We start from the raw sequence: 22,745 nt of genomic DNA on the forward strand, positions 1-22,745 counted from the left end.
TGGATAGGGATTTGGTGGGTATTCCCTCCGGCATTTCCCCGTATTACCTTCCTTTGCTTTGGGCTGTTACTTCTCCATGATTCCTAGGCTCGTCTTGGCCATTTGATCGCTGGCTATCCTGGAGGTTAGATGTTACGAGTAACCAACTACTCTAATTCCCCACTCTCTCGCATTTCCTTTATCCTCCACTTGAGGTAGACTTAATCTTCAATCTTTTGCCCCTCCACATTGTAATAGGCACAAAAGCGAGACTCCTACTATACTTATTTCGTTTGGGAACCCTTCGTTGGCATTCTTTGCTCTCTACTCGCACGTTTAGACTCGTATATGTTGCTCTAGGACATCACCACTGTGAGGACACTTCTCCTTCCCTCCCTCGTACGAATAATTCTTTGCCTTTCGCTCATTCTCAAGATTTTTGTTGCCTTTGGCTTTTTTTGATCCTTGCTTTTGCTTGCTCCAATTTAGACACCCTTAGGGTAGTCAAGGCTTTTACGATGTTTCTGTATTGATGAAGTCATCAGTGCTATCCATGGATTCTCACAATGTCATTATAGACCTCCATGCTAGCTCAACCATGAATGGGTTTCTAGGCTAGATGCCTAATAGAAGCATTGTAAGTGTAATATTCTCATCCTGATCTTTTGCCATACGCTCCTTGTTGAACTTGAACCTAGTTAGGTACACTGTGAAGCTGTCATTCTCCTGCTATTTCACCGCAAGGGGAAGCCAGTCGTCTCCTTTGCCTGCTCTCCATGAATTAGATTAGGAATTGCCAGCCTAGCTCTTCAAAGATGTCAATAGAACTTGGTTGTAAGGCTCCAAACCAAACCCTTGCCACTCCCTTAAGGGTCAAGGGGAAAGTTTGACATGCGACTTCTTCCCAAAACTCATGGAGTGTCATATGTACTTTAAATGTTTCTAGGTGCTCGACAGGATCCCCATATCTGTCATACGACTCAATTTTCGAAATTTTGAATTTAGGCGGGAGTGGTGTTATAATGATGTCTGTGCTATAGGGAAGGTCTGTTGTCCTGAGTAAGTGGTCAGGATGAGCCTATCCTTTTGGTCATATCCTCGTACTTAACCATGAGGTTACGCAAGTCTTCAAGCATCTTCCTTTTCTCTTTGTCATCAAAAGTTGGCCTGCCTCCACCCTGGGGCTCTGCTTCGTTTTGCCCATCACGATTGGACCCCACATCTCTTCGTTTTAAGGCTTAGTTCTCCTTCTGAGGGTTCTCTATTTCTAATGCCATTGTCCTTAGTCTTTCCTTCATATTTGCAAACCTCATATCCATGTTGTCATTCATTTGCTCGCCCGTAGCAATGGCTTCTTGGTCTCGGGTTGCTTGAGAGAGCGTTGTCATAGGCATGCAAAGGCACAATGAATTCAGTTAAATTCCACAAGTGGTGCCTAAACTATTAAGGATATGTTTTGCAACCCCCACGACTGTGCCCAATCCGTACTAGGCAACCCATTCGCTCTTGAAATCAAGACGGCTAGCATAGCCTCTCCGACCAGGTGATACCTCCGATGCATAAGTGATACCTCCGATGCATAAGTTAGCTCTTACTGGAATTGTGTTAATTGATGATTATACAGAAATGAGAAAGCTTTAGATGATATCGATATACCCCCATATTACCTTTCTTTTTAGTATATGTATCCTACCTCCCGGGGCGGCAGGGGGGTGGGGGATCTCGTTTTCTGTTGGTTAACAATTCGGTGGTTGACACTTTCTAGAGGAGATATGCTGTCACATTTAAGAGAAATGATATTTGTAGTCATGGTTATATAAGCGATGCGCAGTCACTTTGAAAAAAATGAATTAATATAGGATCTACATAAAAAAAATTAACTTTTTAATTATGAACCTCACTTTTTTTCAAAATAATTACGCGACGTTTGTAATTCTACGATTATATATAATATTACCTTACGTTTAATGCAGTAAAAGAGTTCTAAGACTATTTAAGCCTGTCATGGGCTTGCCCTCTCGAGGGTGGGCCTGTATCCGTGCATTACCCTAGGTGAACCCTCCCTGACATGATCAGGTTTGCCCAACCGGTCTCTCTCGAGTGGGTATTGTATTTAATGCAGTTCGCCTTCGGAGGATCTTGACGGATCTCAACGTACGTCACAACTTATCTAAATTCCAAACCCCATAATGTTAGTATCAATTATTGCTTAGAAAGAAAAAAAAAAAAGAAAAAAAAAGTATCAGTTATTGAACCTTGACTTCATGCCCTGGTCCTCTCTCTTTCTCTGTGCACTAGAATTTAATTGGATTTTGATCCGCAATTTCAGGTGGATGACACATATATGCATGATGGCGGCAATGGCCAGCTGATCCCCTGCTACTACCACCAGGTAAATTTATTTATTTATTTGTTTGTTTTTATTTATATATGATCATTCATCCCCGAGCTCTGTAGGACATGCCCAACTCTGCATTCTTAAGTTATAAATAAAAAATACTTTAACCTTTTATCCAAATCTTGACCTGGAATGGAAATCAGGTTTAATATTCGTAGTTGTCAATATGATAAACAATGGAGCTTCAAGTCGATACCATGAGAACAAATCTTGGAGTTTGTCCGTCGTCTCATCTCCAATTTGGTTCCTTCATACACCTTTTATCTCATTCCCCCCCAAAAAAAAAAACTGGAAAGAAATCATGTACTAGATAGTTACGTATAAACACAAACTTTGAAGGATAACCAGCTACTTGAATATGGTTTCAAGCTGTAATTTTGTTAGACATATATAGAGAACGCCCCAAAAATAATCTTCCTGTTTTTATTTATTTTATTTTTTTATTCATTACTGAAGTAGATTCCCAACTATTTTAAATTTCCAAGATGAAAGATTAATGCATGCTTGACAAGCATCGATCGTAGGTAGGTGAACAAAAGCTTTTCCAAGATCGATGGAAATACAAGATGATCTTGCTGAAGATCAAGAACATTTGATGGCAAATTCCAACAGAAGCAATCAAAATTCTACCCAGATTAATGATGTAGAGGAATTGCATGTTCGATTCGACAAAAGCTTTTCCAAACGTATCAGCTACCTCCATCATCTCAGTGCTGTTCCATATTTAGAGTTCCAAAGATGCTACGCGGGCATAATGAAAAGGCTTTCCTGCCAGTAGTAGTTTCGATCGGTCCATTTCACCACGAGAATACGCAGCTGCAAGCAATGGAAATTTATAAGCTACAGTATTTGAAATGATTCCTCTGTCGAACAGAAACTAGGAGATTGGAGTGCTTGGTAAAAGCCATCGATAGGATTGAGCGGAATTGCCGGGAATGTTATGCAGAAGTGGTTGATCTTAGTAGAAAGAAATTCATAGAGATGATGGTGATCGATGGTTGCTTTATCCTCGAATTCCACTACAGATATCAAACGGGGGGTAATACAAGGAGAGGATGATCCCGTGTTCAAAACGTCATGGATGCGAAGGAAAATAATAGCCGACTTGCTTCTACTTGAGAATCAACTTCCATGGTGCGTACTCCACTGTCTGTTCAACCTCATTCCCTCCTTAAACTACTCATCAACGGTGCTCCCAACTTGATGATCTTGTCTCCTTTTCTTTTTCCAAGTATAAAATGTTCCCGCACAGTCATGAAAAGCACAAGCACTAGTCTTTACTCGATTGCTTTCGAAACTATTTATTAGATGGGTCGTGCACTGTAAAACGGCATAATTGCTCAGCAGCCTACTCACCGCACAGTCATGAAAAGCACAAGCATTTACTCGATTGCTTCCGAAACTGTTCATTAGATGGATCATGCACTGTAAAACGGCGTAATTGGTCAGCAGCCTCAGAGTGGAAACCAGTTAAGCCCGTGACAGAGCTTATCCTGCATGGAATATTTCCTTTGAAAGCTAAAGACGGAGCTGACATCCTCGATGTAAAGTTCGAAGAAGGCAAAATGAAAATCCCAGAAATAATTATAGAGGAAAACACAGAATCTGTGTTTAGAAACCTCATCGCATTTGAGCATTGTGATCCGAGGAAGGGCTATGAAATCACGTCTTATGCTGCTCTCTTGGATTGCCTGATTAAGTTGTTGGGAGAAATCTAAACAGTGACTTGGAATAACCAAATCAATTATCAAATAGCAGAAATAATTCTCTCCCACTATGTGTAAATTTGTTAGGAAGTAATTCAATAGAGAATAATTAAAATAAAAATCACACACACACAAAGAGCCAATAATTTTTACGTGGAAAACCCTTTAATGCAAAGGGAAAAACTATAGGACCTAGTCCAGTTAAACCTTCCACTATCAACAATTATGTGTACACAAATGTTCTCTCTAGATAACACCAGAGGCATAAATCAACAATAATATCAAGAAAAAACATTTTCTTAGCAGCCAAACAGTGTAATAGAAGAGATTTCATCAAAGAGATGCGTTACTATTTATGATCACGAACACCATAAATACTATTCCAAATCCGATCTCCACCATTCAGATTATAGAGCCTTGAGTTGTGAACGTACCTGCAAAACTTCAGCTCGATCGGACCACAGACAACTCCGATCTAAGCATTTGATGGAAACTGGACGAACTCTTCTGTTTTTGGCTATCTCTTCCTCTTCTCAATCTCTCACACGTTTTTCTCCTCTTTTTCCACACACTCTCATCATAGAAGCAACACTTAGGTTTTAATAAACTTAATTAAACTGGGCCTAAATCCTCTCTCCATGTGGGCTTAATGGACCCACATGGGCCATCCTCCATATAAGAGGGAACCCACACAACAAATCTCCCCCTTCCTGACTATGTGGGGGGACTCACCATACCTGCTTTAACTCTGCATACTTCAAGTTTTTGCATAGGTAGTGGTTTTTTCATCATATCTGACCCATTCTCATTAGTATGGATTTTTTTTCAATTTGTAACAACTTCATATCCAATGCATTACGAATCCTGTGATACCTTATATCAATATGCTTGGATCTTGAATGAAAGGTTGAGTTCTTACTGAGATGGATGACACTCTGACTATCACAATAGAGAGTATACTTATCTTGTTTCTGACCCAGTTCTTCTAAGAACTTCTTCATCCATATCAACTCTTTGCTTGCTTCAGTTTACAATTCTTGAAGAATTCTTGCCAACAATCAACATGTCATCAACATAAAACAGTAATATTATGAAGTCATCATCACAAAATTTCTGCACAAATACACAATGGTTAGAGGTGGTCTTCTTGTAGCTTTGCTCTTCCATAACTGACTCAAATTTCTTATACCATTGTCTAGATGCCTGCTTTAAATCATATAAACTTTTCTTTAGTCAACACACACAATCTTCTTTGGCTTTCACCCTGAAACCCTCTGGTTGCTCCTTATAAATATCTTCCTCTAAATCACCATGTAGGAAGGCAGTTTTCACATCCATCTGTTCAATTTCTAAGTCCAGACTAGCTGCTAAACCAAGAACCACATGGATGGAGGACATCTTCACAACTGGAGAGAAGATCTCATCAAAGTCGATACCTTTTCATTGACTAAATCCCTTAACAACAAGTCTAGCTTTGTATCGTGAGTGGGAAGTGTGTTCATCTTGCTTCAATCTATAAACCCACTTGTTCTTCAAAGCTCTTTTGCCTTTGGGCAAATCTACCAGTTCAAAAGTTTGATTATCATGCAATGACTGCATTTCATCTTGCATGGCATCAACCCACTCTGCCTTATGTTCGTCTTCCATGGCTTTTGCATAACACTCGGGCTCACCCTCGTCAGTCATTAACACATACTTGTCTGTAGAATACAAGGTGGAAGGATGTTGGTCTCTGATAGACCTCCTAAGTGGAACATCTGGTGTTATCTCTGGTTCTGGCAACTGATCAAGGGTCTCATTCTATAAGGGAGCATCTACATCACTTAGACTCTATTGGTCATCTTGAGTAGCATGTTCATCCTGTGTTGGCAAATCTGTCAATGGTACCGGCTCCAAATCAATCGAACCATCATTGCACCGGATCACTACTTTTTCTATCTTCTCAATGTCTCGTATGATTTGATCTTCAATAAACACAACATCTTGGCTTCTCACTAGTTTCTTATCAACTAGTGCATTGTTGGGTCTTCACATCGAGCTTAGACCTCTCATTGTTTGGAATATGCACAAATGTTTTTGTTGCCCAGATGACTAACACAAGAGGGGGGGGTGAATTGATTTGTATTAAAAAAATAACAATTATAAATCAAATATATAATATAAAATATAAACAAAATATGAAATAACAATAAATATAAAGAGTAAGGGTAAGAGAGAAGCAAACTCAGTATGTTAATGAGGTTCGGCCCCACTGCCTACGTCCTCGCCTCAAGCTACCCCTTGAGGATTCCCAAATTTACTATTCAACCTCCTTCAAGTGGAGATAGAAACCTATTACATCTTTGAACAATACCGCTACAAAGGATCCGTGTAGAACACCCTCTACACTTGCAATCACCTTACACGTGGTGATTCAACTATTCCCCGTGTAGAATACTTTCTACACACACAAGGGTTATATACACCCTTTTTCTGATACAAGAGCTGATAGTGGGTAAGTTATTAGAAAACACTCCTTAATGAGTGAAATAAGAACAATACAGCGCAAACTATATCTCTCAAAATGAACAAGGATTAAGGCTCAATGCTTAGAGAAGAGAGAATGAAAGCTTTGAATGAATGTTGTATGCTCTTGGTGTTGTAAATGTGAAACTCTCAAATGATCTATTTATAGGCATATGAGACTTCATATTTAAATTTAAAAAGATTCACATGTCAAAGACAACATCATTTACTTTTTCAAAAAAATCAAACCTAATCTTTTATTTTTGGCATATGACAAAATGAGCACACTTTCCTTTTCAAAAAATTCAAACCTAATTTTTTACTTTTTGTATATGACAAAATGAGCACACTTTACTTTTTAAATTTTTCAAACAAAATCATCTACCTTTTGTATAAGTCTAAAAAAGTATCAATCACTTTTGAAAATATTCAAATAAAACATGCACATGTGAAAGATGACAATCCATAATCTTTAATATTTTCAAAGTTCAACCCTTTAATCAAGGCATGCATATGCAAAAGATGACAATCAATCATCTTTCAAAATTTTCAAATTTAATTTTCAAAAATATTCATGCACATGTGGAAAATATATTTTAATGCTTTATGATAAAATATTAATTTTGAGCATTAATCCTAATTTCGAATTTTGAAGAGATTTACAACATTACTCTATAATTTTAATGTGAACTTGTTCCCTTCTTGCTTATGCTTGTTTTCTTGATGTGCTTGACTCCATTGTGTAGACAACTTGAGCTTGAGACTTCTTTATTCTTTGAATTCATTTGTTATCATCAAAATCCATGTGTAAATATATAATTACACAAAACTTGAAATCTTGGATTCAACAGTTTTACAACCAAAGACATGTAAGTGATCATAGGTAACATCCTTACTAGTCCAAACTATGTCTGGTACATCAAGCTGAAGAGGAACACATGTTGTCATATTAAGAACATGTACAATAGTATTTAAAGCCTCACCCCAAAAAGATCCAGGCAATTGTGCCTGTGAAAGCAGATATCTCACTCTCTCAATCAGTGTTCTGTTCATTCTCTCAGCTAAACTATTCAACTGAGGAGTCTTCAGAGGTTTCTTTTGATGTCGAATACTTTGTTGTTTGTAATAATCATCAAATGGGCCTAAATACTCTTCCCCTTTATCAGTTCGGATGCACTTTAGCTTCTTTCCAGTCTGCCTTTCAACTATGGCCTAAAACTGTTTAAACATTTCTAATACTTGGTCTTTTCTTTTCAAGGTGTAGACCCACGACTTTCTTGAATGATCATCTATAAAAGTCACAAAATACAAAGAGCTGCCAAGTGTTCTTGTCTTCATAGGACCACAAACATCTGAATGAACTACTTCAAATATATCTGACTTTCTTGAAGGAGAATAACTTTTGAAGGAAACTCTATTATGCTTTCCTGTCAAATAGTTAGTACACTTTTTCAAAGATGCACTCTTCATTCTAGATAGAAATTTCTTTTTAGCCAATATTGCCAAGCCTTTCTCACTCATGTGGGCAAATCTCTTATGCCACAATTGTGCTGTGAGCTCATTCTCCATAATATTAATAATGTTACTAGAGAGCCTTGCTTGTAGCATGTACAAAGTTGAAACCTTCTTGCCTCGAGCTATAACCATAGCACCCCTTGTAAGTTTCCATTGCCCATTACAAAAGGTGTTGCAATACCCTTTATCATCAAGTTAACTTGTAGAAATCAAATTCAAACGGATATCAGGAATGTGCTTCACATCTCTAAGAACGAGCATCGTGCCGTTGTTAGTTTCCAGGCATACATCTCCAATGCCAATAATTTTAGCCAAGCCACCATTGCCCATCTTTACAGTACCAAAGTCACCAGGTACATAATTTGTGAAGAAATCCTTTTTGGATGTAGCATGAATTGAGGCACCACTGTCAATCACCCAGCTAGTTTCATGAGAAACAATGTTTACCACAACATTATCATCATAAACAATGAAGAAGTCTCCGGTAGTAGTGGCAGCAACTTGATCATCCTTCTTTTTATTGACGTCCTTCTTCTCATTCCCTTTCTCCTTGTATTCTCTCTTTAATTTTCTACAATATTTCTTGATATACTCTTTCATGCCACAATGATAGCACTCAACAGTAGCAAACTTGTTTGACTTGCTTCTGCCTTTATCTCTGTTCTTCGGACCTCTGCTTTTACTCCTCCCCCTGTTTTCTGCAACCAAGACCTCTGACTGCAAAGAAGAACCCTGTGATTTTCTTCTCATCTCTTCATTCAAACCACTGCTTTTAGCCAGATTCATATTAATTACACCATCTGGGGCTGAGTTGGATAATGACATTCTAAATGTCTCCCAAGAGTTCGGCAATGTACCAAGCAAACACAAACCCTGTACCTCATTGTCAAACTTGATATCCATTCAAGCTAACTGATTAATTATTCCTTGGAATGTGTTCAAGTGATCTGTCAACGGAGTTCCATCTTGGTATCTCAAAGACATCAAACACCGGTAGATGTTGCAAAGTCCATTATTCATCAGATTTATTTTCAGGCTTCTTAGTAGCAAACATCGGTAGATGAAATTGCTTCACAAACACAAGGTCTTCCATTTTTCCTTTCCAAGTGTGATAATTAGAACCATTCAAAGTAACCATTCTACTCAAATTAGCTTTCATTATTCAACACAAAGTATTGAACGGCTATAATTTGGCTTTGACACCACTTTGTTGAGAGAAATCTAAACAACGACTTGGAATAACCAAATAAATTACCAAACAAAGGAAATAATTCTCTCCCACTATGTGTGAATCTGTTAGGAAGTAATTCAATAAAAAATAATCTAAATCAAAATCACACACACACAAAGAGCCAATAATTTTTACATGGAAAACCCTTTAATGCAAAGGGAAAAACCATGAGACCTAGTCCAGTTAAACTTTCCACTGTCAATAATGATGTGTACACAAATTTCTCTCTAAATAACACTAGAGGCATACAATCAACAATAATCTCAAGAAAAAACACTTTCTTGGCAACCAAATAATGTGATAGAAGAGATTTCACCAAAGAGATGTGTTACTGTTCACGATCACGAACACCATAAACACTACTCCAAATATGATCTTCACCATTCAGAGTATAGATCCTTGAGTTTTAAACGTGCCTGCAAAAATTCAGCTCGATCGGACCACAGATGAGTCCGTTCCAAGCGTTTGATGGAAACTAGACGAACTCTTCGGTTTTTGGTTGTCTCTTCCTTTTCTCAATCTCTCACACGTTTTTCTCCTCTTTTTCCACGCACTCTCATCTGTTAATAGCAGCAACACTTAGGTTTTAATAAACGTAATTAAACTGGGCCTAAACCATCTCTCAATGTGGGCTTAATGGACCCACGTGGGCCATCCTCCATATAAGAGGGAACCTTCACAACATATGTCTCTTGCAGATACACTTGAACCTGAACAGAAAGGTATTCTACGAATTATGGGTTTGAACAATGAGGACATGGAAAGTTTCTTAAATAGGCTACTTTATAATAATGATACCAGAACTCCCTAAGGTTTGGTCCAATCTAGTCCCATTCAGGACGGTCTAGTCCGGTTGGTCCGTTAGTCCACCTTAGACTCTTTTTTTTCTTTTATATATATATATATATATATCCTAGGGCATTTTGTTTATTACTTACGTATTTATATTGTGGTATATTTAATATATATACATATAGTATACTATTATATATATTAGTAATACGCTAATACTATTAGTCTATTAGTATATAGTAAATTAGTAATAATTATTAACTTATTTACTATAACTAATAATACACGAGTACTAGTACTATAACTAATAACTCAAATCTAAAAACAAATCCACAGTTCCATCGAAAAATAATAAGAAAAAAAATTCAAAACAACCAATACATAAACAACAATATATCTGACTCTGTGAGGAGATCTAACTCTTCAGCCATTCGTGATTTTGGTGGTTGTAGTTCCACATATTCTGACTATTCAACCATTCGTGGTTGTGGTTCCACGGCCACGCTTTAAGAAGGAGGAGAAGAAAAAATGGAGAAAGAGGAGAGAGAGGAGGAGAAGTAGAAGAAGAAGTGGAGGAAGGAGAAGCAGATGTGAGAATAGGGGCACCACGATGCTAGAGAGAGAGAGAGAGAGAGAGAGAGAACGATGGGGGGAGGAAACGAGACTAAGAAAGGAAAGAGATGGAGAGGCAAAAGAAATAGACGGGGGGATAGGACTAGGTTTAACTTAGACCTAACCCTATACAACGTTGTTTATGTCGTTTTATTTAAAAATAAAAATAAAACTTGAGGTAAAACGATATTATTTTATTAATAACAATTGTTTACATCTGTGTGTGGCCGTGCGGACAGGGTATTACTTAGTTCACAGATGCAGATGGATAGCCCGCCGCCTGGATCTAACACTTTGGGCACCCCGCGTTGCCAAAGTAGGGCCGACCTATGGAGGATGGGTGAACGTGGTGTAGGGGCCCCACCACCTACCTCTAAGGGTACCCTCCTGATGTTATGATTTTTTTTTTTCTTTTTCTGTTTTGTAGTTGAGATTTTTTTAAAAGTTTTCTAGTTTTTTTACTTATTTTTATATTGGATTATTTTCTTATTTGTTATTTGTAGCGACAAATGGATATATATGTTACTAAATACGACGCGTGGCTCATTGCAATTGGCAATGATGGGACTTACGATCCACGTGTAAAAGATTTCATTAGCTGACCTTGCATATACGTAGGGGAATTATCAAACCGACAGAAGTAAAGAGCACACGGATGAAAAAGTCTAAAACTAAGCATCAAGAAGTAATCATCTAACAACCAAACCATAGATCAAGTTATTTTAATCTTTTTTAATCATTCAAATTTAGATAAAATTATTATTAATCATCTTTTAGTTATATATAACATCAATTGATTTACAAATAAATAAAAAAGAAAAAATAATAATTTTTGAGTCGTTAAATATCACATCAATCATAATTAAAAATTATATAATTAAACAAGTCGTCGTCAACGTTTGAATTATTTTAATTATCATTATTTTAATATATCTAACATGTATAGTAAAAAAAAGATTTATAAGGGAGTAAAAAAGGATTGATAATGCTTGCCGTTGATATATTTTAATAATATATCAACGGTAAGAGATGATATGCTAATTGTAACTATCAATTATTCTTTTCAAAAAACAGAAAAAAACCATCCATTATTGAACCTAGGCTCCCTGCTCTCTCCGTTTCTTTTCGTTTCCTTATATGGCTAGTATTTGATTGGATTTGATCTGAATTTTCAGGATTACACATGGTGGCAATGGCCGGATCCCCTCCTACCACCAGTTATTTTTTAAAATTTTAGACTATATTATATGATCACGATCCATCCCCGAGCTCGATCTGTAGGACATGCACAACTCTGCATGCTTGATTTATACACCTCGAAATGATATGTTTTCCGTTCTGCAGTTTATATGTTTATGCAGAAAGAAACAGTAGCATTCAGATTTGATTGATGACAAAGTAAAAACTATGTGAAGCAGTTTATATGTTTATGCAGAAAGAAACAGTAGCATTCAGATTTGATTGATGACAAAGTAAAAACTATGTGAATCTTTTATCCAAATCTTGACCTCGAATGGAAATCATAAACAATGGAGCTTCAGGTTGATAGTATGATAACAAACCCTTGAGTTGGTCTGTTATGATCCTAAAGATTAAATGCTTAATCAAATTAATATCCAAATATCAAAATTGGACTCACCAACTTAGTTCCTATTAGAGCCATAAATGATGCCCATGCAAGCGACGCAGATCAAGAAGAGACTACGTCCTCATCATGTGGCACAAAGGATCCCATACATGCACACTCAAACGAATCTGTCAAAGCACCACCATCTCCTGCAAGAATATCCTCAACAAACCATCTCCAGTAATGACTGTAGCTCATGTAAAGTGCATGCCTCTATGCATGGCCCCAGCTGTAATATTATGTTAGACAAGAACATTCTTTTACACCATACTCTGTATAAAAAAGGCACTGATCCTCACTGTAATATTCAAGGGAAGTAAATATAGAATACAAAGGTTTTCAACATAGTATCAAGAGCCACAAGCTAGGACTCGCCATCCACCATGTCGTCTTCTTCTTCTACTTCTTTCCTCCCTTCTTCCCTACCCAACTTTTCTCATATAATTTCAGTTAAACTTACTCTTGAAAACTACCTTCTTTGTAAGGTTCAAGTTGTTCCCTACTTAAGAGGGCAGTGTCAGTTTGAATATATTGACGGTTCCTGTCCATCCCCTCCTGCCAAACTTTTTGATGGCACACCAAATCCTGAACACGAACTCTGGGCTCAACATGATCAATTGGTCATGTCTGCTTTAATATCTTCCCTCTCTGAGTCCATCATTGGACAAGTGATTGGTTGTGCCTCTGTAAGGGATGTCTAGCTCTCTTTAGAGTCCACGTTTACCTCATCATCTCAGGCACGAATAATCCAGACGCAACTTCAGCTTGAGTCTTTGAAAAAGGGCAGCAATTCCATTCAAGTGTACTTTCAATGAGCGAAAATACTAGCAGACACAATGAATGCAGCTGGGCACCCTCTTCCCTCTACAAAGTTTGTCCCTTACTTATTTGTTGGGCTTGCCCTGGTATCCTTTGTAACTGCCAGATTGGATCCCATTTCCACGGAAGAGTTGTTTGGTCATCTGCTTGCTCATGAGGCTTGGATGCAACATCTTGCAACCACAACTTCACTCTTCTCGCCCCCAGAAGTAACTGATAATTTCTCTGCTTGAGCACCTTCCAACTCTAGGCACAATCGTGAGTTTCATGGCTACAACAATCGTGGCCGCAACAATCGTGGCCGCAACAATCGTGGTCGTGGAGGTCACTCCAATTCAACTCGAGGTCGTAGTTCCCCTGGGCCGTCAGGTAACTTCTTCCCTGCCTCATCCTCCCAAATAACTGATACTCGTCATATTTGCCAAGTTTGTAAGAGTCGGGCACATAGTACTCACATGCCTATATCGTTTCAACCAAGCATACATAGCCTCTACTTCTCCTTCAGCCTAATACAGTTCCTCTTCCCAATCCTTTGATAGTGCCTGGTATCCTGACATGGCAACTACCAATCACATTACAAGTGATCTTGCTAATTTGAACCTATAGTCTGCTAAATATCATGATGACGAACATCTTCATGTTGGTGATGGTTCACTAGTTCCTATTTCACACACTAGTTCTGCTACTTTTCCCTTCTCTTCTTCTCAGTTTATTTTAAATAAACTTTTTTGTGTTCCCTCCTTTACTTAGAACCTTGTTTTTGTTAGCCATTTTTGCCTATATAATGATGTTTACTTCCAATTCTTTTCTGATCATTTCTATGTAAAGGATCACACCACAGGGAGAGTTCTACTTCAAGGGACAACCACTAACGAACTCTACACATTCGCATCACAGCCCTTTCAAGCTCACACTAGTTCTCTTACCTCTGTTCCTACATGGCACTCAAGATTAGGTCATCCATCCATCAAGATTGTTAGAACCACCCTTCAACAACATGGACTTTCTTTTGATCCATCTTCAATTTCTCAATTTTGTAATGCTTGTGCCATGGCCAAGCACCAGCGCACACCTGCTCTTACTAGACTTACTAAGTCTAGTGCACCTTTTCAACTTGTATTCAGTGATTTGTGGGGTCCTTCCCCTCATGTCTCAAGTGAACGATTTCATTCTTACATTACCTTTGTTGATGACTATTCCCGCCATACATGACTTTTTCCATTACAAGCAAAATCACAAGCATTGTCTATTTTTACTAAATTCAAATCCTATGTTGAGTTACAATTCAATGCCAAAATTAAACAACTAACAAACTGATTGGGGAGGGGAATTCAGGACCTTTATTGAAATTTTAGCCACTTCGGGTATTAAACATCTCATCACATGTCCACATTCTCATACCCAAAATGGGATCATTGAAAGAAAGCACAGACACATTGTAGAATTTGGACTGGCCCTGTTTGGACATGCTTCCATTCCTCTCAGTTTCTGACCTTATGCTTTTAAACATGCAATCAAGTTAATTAACATAATGCCCTCACCCTCTCTTCAAAATGCTTCTCCACAATTTTTACTACATAAAACTGAACCTAATCATAAAGGCCTTCGGGTCTTTGGGTCTGCTTGCTAGCCCTTAACTAAGCCTTTTAATCAGCAAAAATTTGATTACCGAGTCATACAATGTGTCTATCCAGGATCAAGCCCGGCTCACCATGGTTCCATATGCTATCACATCCCTAATAAACGAACCTACATCTCTAAAGACATCAGATTCAATGAAAGCCTTTTTCCATTTGCTTAATCATCACAACCCATTTCCCCTTTTGGGCCCACCCGTGCAATACTTCCTCTTCCTCTAGTCAATACTAGCCCCACCCTAACTCATTCCATTTTAGGCCCACCACCTTCCTCATCTTCATCCCCCAGCTCCTCTCTTTCTCTAACATAGATGTCTCCTCACCATGTGCACAGCCTGTTTGAATCATTACAACAAGGTCACAAACTGGATCAACTCTTCCACGACAGTTTATCGATGGCACTATCACCTGGCCTCCTCCTCGAGCTCATCTCTCCCTTAACTCTGATATCCCAGAAGATCCATCATGCTATTCCATTGCCCAAAAAGACCCTGAATGGTGCAAAATCATGTCCACTGAGTTTCATGCCTTACTTAAAAACAATACATGGACTCTTGTGTCACCAACTGAGGTGTCAAATGTTATCTCTTGCAAATGGGTTTTTCAGACCAAGCATAAAGTTGATGGCACCATCGAGCGAAGGAAGGCTTGTTTGGTTGCCAAAGGTTTCTTACAGAAATTTGATTTGGACTATGACTAGACTTTCAGTCCAATCATTAAGGCCACTACCATTCGCTTGGTCCTAGCTTTGGCCGTGCGTCAAGGTTAGCCTATCCATTAGTATGATGTTAAGAATGCTTTTATTCATGGACCACTATCAGAAATAGTGTATATGGCACAACCACTTGGTCTCAGTCATCCTCAATTTCCTCATCACGTGTGCAAGCTTTGAAAAGCAATTTATGCTCTGAAACAATCTCCCAATGCTTGGTACTCTCGCCTCAGCCAAAAATTACTTGATCTTGGTTTTAACATCTCATCTGCAGACTGCTCATTATTTGTTAAACAGCTTGGGTCCAACGCAATCGATGTTCTAGTTTATGTTGATGATCTGCTGGTTACAGGTTCATTTATGCATCTAATTACAGAGCTGGTTAACACCTTGAATGTTGAGTTTCCCATTTCAAATCTTGGACAACTTAATTTCTTCTTGGGGATTGAAGTAACACATACAACAAATAGCTTATTGCTTACTCAGAAGAAATATATTCTTGAGCTTCTCAAATGAACCAACATGCCCTCAGCAAAGCCCATTAAGACACCCATGACCACATCTAAAAAATTATCTCTGCATACATGCAATGTTTTTGAAGACCCATCTCTCTATTGCAGTACAATTGGGTCCTAGCAGTACCTTTCTTTCACAAGGCCCTATCTTGCCTTTGCTGTGAATAAAGTTTGCCAATATATGCATACTCCCCGAGTTCCTCATTGGAAAGCAGTTAAACGAATCCTCCACTACCTAAAACACAACTCTCATCTTGGTTTGTATTCAACAAGTCTTCCACGATGAACATCATGGCTTTTTCTGATGCCGACTGGGCAGGGTGTCTTGAAGATTGACGATCGACCAGTACATACCTTCTCTTCTCTAGTCCAAACCTAATTTCATGGTCATCAAAGAAACAACTGACAATTGCAAGATCCTCTACTGAAGCCAAGTTCAAGGCTGTAGCAAATGCTACAACTGAAATCATCTAGGTCCAACATCTTTATAAAGACCTCGACATCAACTTAGACACTGCACCAACTTTGTACTGTGATAATCTAGGTGCCATGTATCTCTCCTCCAATCCTGTGTTCCACACTCGAACAAAGCATGTGGAGATCAATTCCACTTCGTCCAAAATAGAGTTCTAAATAAATCATTATCAGTGGCATTCATCTCTGCAAGGATCAATTAGCAAACCTTCTTACCAAGCCCTTGTCGGCTACTAGTTTCTAGCTCTTATGTACAAGTCTACGCCTGAGGTAGCTTGACTTGAGGGGGACTATTAGAGCCATAAATGATGCCCATGCAAGCCATGCAGATCAAGAAGAGGCTACGTCCTCATCATGTGGCACAAAAGATCCCATACATGCACACTCAAACGAATATGTCAGAGCACCACCATCTCCTGCAAGAATATCCTCAATAAACCATCCGCTGTAATGACTATAGGTCATGTAACGTGCATGCCTCTGTGCATAGCACTAGCTGTAATATTCTATTAGACTAGAACATTCTTTTACACCATACTCTGTATACAAAGGGCACTGATCCTCACTGTAATATTCATGGGAAGTAAATATAGAATACAAAGGTTTTCAAGAATTCCTACATACACCTTTTATCTTCCCCCAATAAAAAGGCTAGAAAGAAATCATCTACTACATAGGTGTAAACATAAACTTTGAAGCATAACTTCTACTTGATTGTGGTTTCAATTAGTTGTAATTTTGTTAGATATTTATAGAAAACAACCCAAAAAACTTCTTGTTTTTACTTTTTTTAATATTTTTATTGATTACTGAAGTAGATTCTCAACTATTTTGGATTTTCAAGAGGAAAGATCAATGCTGCATGCTTGACAAGCATCAATAGTAGGTAGGTGAACAAAAGCTTTTCCAAGATCATTGGAAATACAAGATGATCATGTAGAACATCAAGAATGTAACGCCCGTACCCAGATGCGTTGAAGAATTACTACCTATCACCTAAAATCATCTCCTAACAATACAAATATAATTTCCAAAGAATCCACAAACATCAATTCGTCTAATTTAACCAAACATATATGCAATCCCCTACAAGGTCCTCAATGAAATAATTCAACAAGTTAAATTAATAACTCCACAAATTCTACATAATAATGTCAATCTCCCAATAAATCAGACCAACATAAGGAAAGTTTCTTCTAATAATTAAAGTACCCTTAGGTACTCAATAACAATTCTCAGCTAAACCCTGCCCATATTTCCTAATCTTGATTTATAGCTTAATCATCAAAATCATCAGAAAAATATTATCGAGATAAGGGGTGAGTTATCAATAACTCAGTAAGTAGAGAATATATACTAGTATATAAACATGAACCTTTTCACATAGTTCAAAATGCAGATCAAAACATTTTTAATTTCAGAATCCAAAACCAAAATAAGTTCTCAAAATATCAAAGTGACAATTTAGAAATTTTCATATTCAAAAACCCTTTGGCATAGCATAACTGAACAACATCATGATATCATCTCATATCATATCGTATCAGAGAATCAGATTAGAACAGAGGCCATGTTTAATGCCCCTGGTAGGGTTAATATTTCCCTTAGTGGAAAAACAGGACAGAGACAGGAGTGAATATTTCCCTTATCATTCTTGAAGCTTCAAGTGTGCACATAAGAAAGATCACACAAAAAACCACTTTATTTTCAAAGTATGTGCACTCAGAGATAGAGAAGTTGATATCAACCCAAATAGAGACAACAATTTTACACCCACGGTAAGGTTAGAGCAGAGCAAAGTATAAACGGAGCAGGATATAGAATCAGAATTTCATGCCAAACGTTTTTAGATGTCACATCATATCAAAGACAGAGTATTAACTAGAATCATATCATTTTCACGTAATCAAAATAGATTCAGAGCATCTTCACATAATCATGCACAATTTTTTAGATTTCATATCCACTCTTTTTGCACAATTCAGAAATAGAATGCCAAAAATATTACTCATGTCTACACTAGTCATGACAGAAAATAGTTTCTCTTTACTACAGATTTCATAAGTTTGTAGAACACATAATTGAGATTGTTTTCACATTTCTTTCCAAAACAAACATGCATATTTTCACAAATCAACCTCAATTCATTTCTTTCTTTTTATGTAAAATCTAATATAGGAACTCCACTTACCTACATCTTGTAGTGTATTCTCTATGTTTTGGCATCACAATCTAGTCGTGTCACAATAACCTAAATCAGGAAACACTTGTTAATAACTCATACCAACACATAGACTTAGATAACAAAATTCAACCATCCTAAGAATGGAATAGAACAAGCCCATAAGCAAATACATTTATAAATAGCCCAACACTCGCCATATCCAACAATCAACCAGCCCACATTTACTCCCAACATATCGATCAATTTAACATTTCACAAACTAACCTATCAAGCACTCAAAACCAGCATATAGTACTACAACAATCACTCCCCTTATCTCACAAACAATCCAACCAACCAATACCAATACAACTAGCAAACATATATATCCAAAACAACCAACATCCCCTCAATAGCCCGCATCTAAACCTAAAACAACCAACACTTAAACCTGAAACAGCCCACATGTCAACCCTAAACCTACAAACAACTCATAGCACATCCAACACAACTAGCCAACACACCATCCCATAAACCGCCATGAAACCAACCTCGAAAAGCTACATATCAACCAACAAATAGCCACAAATAAACTCAATCTACTATAAATCAACTTTGACAACCAACATCGACTCTCACAGCTAGCATCATACACTCCTCCATACCCTTTTTCAAACTATGAGCACTCCCAAGACAACAATCTAATAAAAAAATGCACAACCAATAAAATCAACCATACATATATATTTCATAAAAAAAAAAAAAAAAAAAGAACCTTGCAATCATATTTTATTCATCTCGTAGACGTAACCAAAACATGGGCCTATTACATTGAAGTATCATACCTAATGTTGTGAGGTGATCGGCAAAATGAGCGAGCAGAGCAATGCTGTTCAAGGACGTAAATACTACCCTTTGAACCAGCAACCAACACTAAGATTATGTTTTATCTTTGAAAGTTTTATGCAATGGAATAACTCAAACTGAGTAAGCAGTAGAGAAATTAACCTATGTGTGTCACAATATATGTTAACTCAGATGGTCCAAGCAATTCATAGTTAAATATTAATGGACGAGTTCTACTATGAAAGGGAATTAAAATTTGATGGTTTGATGGGGAATTATGAAAAAAAAAATCAATATGAATTAAAAGAGAGAAATACACTGGAATTCATGGAAAGAGAATTAACAGGGTTTACCAATGGTGTGAGTAGAGACTGAAGGCGCCTGGTGTGGCGGCTTGGTAGCGATAGTGAGTGGTAGCAATGGTTGTCAACACTGTGTATATCAAATAAATTTTACCCACTAAAACAGAATTAAGAGAGAGAGTCATGTGAGTAAAGGGGTAATCATCATAAGAGGAAGAGAGGAAAGTGGGCTTACTGGCTTGAGGAGAGTCATTGGCGATGACCCTTGATAGAGGAATGCACATCAAGCTAATGGAAAGGAAGGACCTGCGCGAGGGAAATAAATCTCATAAAAAAGTAATGTGAGGCAGTGGACAAAATATAGCAGAGGGGGTGAGAGAAAATGGCAAGGCCCTTACAGGCATTACTTAGGAGGTGGAGCTCGTCGGCGACATGATTCTCAAATGGCAATGGTAGTGAGTAACCCAACCCTAACTGGAAAAATTTTGAGAGAGAAAAATAGAATGAGAACTGATGAGATGGAGAGAGAGTGAAAGGAAATTTGTTCAGAGAGATTTGAGGTGTGAGGCATAACTGTAGAGATGTGGGAAGAGAGAAAGTTGGGAAGGGGACAAACTGTCAGGGAAAAAGAAAACTGAAAGGGGAAGGGAGAGAACTACCGAAATGATGCTATTTTGGTCTTCAAGATGGGCTTAGGCCTGGGCCTAGGTATCACATCCTCCCCTATTATAAAAATTTCTTCCTTGAAATTTGCTACATGTTATCATGATTCCCATCAAACAAAGATGGATGCTTGACTTGCCTCTCTTCCTCAAGTTCCTACGAAGCTTTTCTAATAGCATGATTGTTCCACAATACTTAAACCAGTGGTATTGTTTGAGTCTGTAGTACCTATTCTTTTCGCCCAAAATTTGCACTGGTTCCTTGGCATAAGTAAGATCTTCCTAGATTTGAAGTGGCCCATAGTTAATAATATGGGTGGGTCAGGGATACACTTCGTCAACATAGAAACATGAAATACATTATGCACTCTTACAAGTGTCAGTGGTAGTGCCACTTTATAAACCACTGGTCCAATCTGATCAAGGATCTCAAATGGTCCGATATATTTAGTGCTCAACTTGCCATTCTTGCCAAATCTCATAACTCCTTTCAGCTATGCAATCCTCAAGAATACCATTAATAACTGATGTTGAGTAGTAAGAGTTGCAACTATTGGTCCCATTGACTTCATACTTAGTGCATCAGCTACAATATTAGCTTTGCCTGGGAGGTAGTCAATGGTGCAATCATAATGCTTGATCAACTCAAGCCATATTCTCTGGCTCATATTTAATTCCTTTTGGGTGAAGAAATACTTCATCTTATGGTCCATATAAATTTTTCGCTTTTCTTCATATAGATAATGTCTCCAAATTTTAAGTACAAAAATGACTATTGCTAGTTTCAGATCATGCGTGGGGTAATTTTGTTCAGGTGACTTCAGTTGGCATGAAGCGTATACTATAACCTTCCCGTGTTGCATTAATATACACCCCAAACCCAACCTTGACGCGTAATTATAAACCATGAGTCCTCCCTTAGCAATGGGAACTATCAAAACAGGGGTTGTCACTAACCTTTATTTTAACTCCTAGAAACTTTCTTGACATTTGGTTGTCCATACAAACTTGTTATTCTTCCCAGTGAGTACAGTGAGAGGAGCTACTATTGTAGAGAAACCATCAATGAATTGAAGGTAATATCCTGTTAATCCTAAGAAACTTCTAACCTCATGCACATTTTTTGGTGGTGACCATTTAACCATTGCTTCAACTTTCCTTGAGTCTATTGAAATGCCCTCTTTTAAACTACATGCCCCAAAAATGCAATTGAGTCTAGCCAAAATTCACACTTCTTTAACTTAGCAAGCAACTTCTTATCCTTAAGTGTCTTGAGTACCAGTCTCAAATGCTCTTCATGCTCACTTTTGCTTTTGGAGTATATCAATATGTCATCAATAAATATAGCCACAAACTTATCCAAGAAGTCGTGAAATGCTCTATTCATCAAGTCCATGAATACCGCTAAGGCATTAGTCAAGCCAAAAGGCATTGACTTAGTTCAAGGCACGACACCTCTTTCTAAGACTCCTTATCGAATGGCACCATCCAAGCTCGGAGAAATCAAAGAACAGTTGCAAGATTTATTAGACAAGGGTTTTATCAGGCCGAATGCGTCACCATGGGGAGCTCTAGTTTTATTTGTGAAAAAGAAGTATGAGACTATGAGGATGTGTATTGACTATAGGAAACTTAACCAAGTAACCATAAATAATAAATATCTGCTACCCCGCATAGAGGATTTATTTGATCAACTCCAGGGTGCTTAGGTATTTTTAAAGATTGATCTTCAGTCGGGGTATCATCAACTAATGATCAAGGTAGGAGATGTGCCCAAGACAACTTTCATGGCCAGATATGGTTGTAGAGGAGAGAACACAGAATCTGTGTTTAGAAACCTCATCGCATTTGAGCATTGTGATCCCAATAAGGGCTATGAAATCACCTCTTATGTTGTTCTCTTGGATTGTCTGATTAGGTCTCCCGCAGATGCACTTCACCTCAAACGGAAACATATTCTACAAATTATTGGTTTGAGCAATGAGGACATGACAGTGCTTCTAAATCAGCCAAGTAATTTAGTTGACCTTAGTGTGTATTTCTTTCAATAAGTAGGTCTCCTTTGAATATTATTTAATTAATGTCGCATCAATTTCAAAATTCACATGGGATTCAAAAATAACTTTTAAAAAAATAAAAATTATAAACAAATAATTTTAGAAAACAAAAAACTGGATCCATGGTTGGCCAGCTCATTAGCCACCCCATAACAGTGGGTGTGTGATGACCTGCTTTTGAGTGTATTTTCA

General features: G+C 37.8%; 1 long non-coding RNA gene across 1 annotated transcript; it reads left to right on the plus strand.

Moving 5' to 3' along the window:
• Positions 1 to 2,048: 2,048 nt before the first annotated feature.
• LOC122290151 lies at positions 2,049 to 22,473 on the plus strand. The gene is made up of 3 exons (XR_006236308.1): positions 2,049 to 2,371; positions 2,902 to 4,076; positions 22,415 to 22,473. It is a non-coding gene; the product is annotated as an uncharacterized LOC122290151 (long non-coding RNA).
• The last annotated feature ends 272 nt before the right edge of the window (positions 22,474 to 22,745 follow it).

This window comes from Carya illinoinensis, chromosome 12 (assembly GCF_018687715.1).
Source record: "Carya illinoinensis cultivar Pawnee chromosome 12, C.illinoinensisPawnee_v1, whole genome shotgun sequence".
Taxonomy (NCBI): Eukaryota; Viridiplantae; Streptophyta; class Magnoliopsida; order Fagales; family Juglandaceae; genus Carya; species Carya illinoinensis.